This window comes from Grammomys surdaster, unplaced genomic scaffold, assembly GCF_004785775.1.
Source record: "Grammomys surdaster isolate TR1022 unplaced genomic scaffold, NIH_TR_1.0 126133, whole genome shotgun sequence".
NCBI lineage: Eukaryota > Metazoa > Chordata > Mammalia > Rodentia > Muridae > Grammomys > Grammomys surdaster.
The window spans coordinates 2,045,462-2,046,360 of NW_021620941.1; positions in this window are offsets into that span (position 1 = coordinate 2,045,462).

Genomic DNA, 899 nt, shown 5'->3' on the forward strand with positions numbered 1-899 from the left:
CCTTTTTAATAAAAGCACAGTGGGTTTCCACAAGCTGTTCACGTGCTCGGAGCTCTCCGATTCCGGCCTCGCGTCTACCTCAGCGATTTCGTTACGCAGCGCGCTGGCTGAAGAAGGGCGGGGGTAAGCGCCCTGAAGCATCGGGTGCGTTGTACCTCCTAGAGCTGTGTGCAGAGGAAGTGGTGGATCGCTTTTTCTCAACTCTTCCCACACTAGTCTGTCTCCCCTCTTCCCCAAGGTCTCAAACTCATTATGTAGAGGAGGATGGCCTAGAACTTATGATATCTGCTTCCCTAGCGTAGGTATTACAATCATGCCTTTTTAGGTGGGTTCCCAGCCTGTACCGACTGAACTATCTCCCCAGATCTCGATTCAGGCTTGTTTTGCCAAAATTCGCATTTTTCAGGTTAGCTTAGCATTGAATGACATCCAGTTTAAGACTTTAGCAAAGGGGTAGGCGATCGTTTAGTGGTTGAGAGCACTGGTTGCTCTTAAAGAAGACCTTGATTCGATTTCCAGCACCCAGATGACAGCTCAGAATCATCTGGCACCAGGCAGGCAAGTGGTATGCAGACACACTTAAAATAAGTTAGACAAGAATGCACGGAATTGTTTGCTTATAGTTTAACCACGAGAACATGGTCTACCCAAGTTCCTGCAAAGAAAGGGCACGGAAACAGTGGAAAGTGAGCTCTTTGGGCCCCAAAGAGCTAGTCTGAGCATGCAAGCCATGCTGGTGCTTCAGGACAGCTTGTAGGCACTCAGCTTCAGGAGGACCTTGTCTTCCTTGCAGGAAACTTGAACTATGGATGTGGCCATAAAAGCTAATAGTTGCTACTACCCGACCCTTGCCTGTTTTGTAACAAGAGGCTTGGATGTCAGGGGAATCCAGGTTTCTC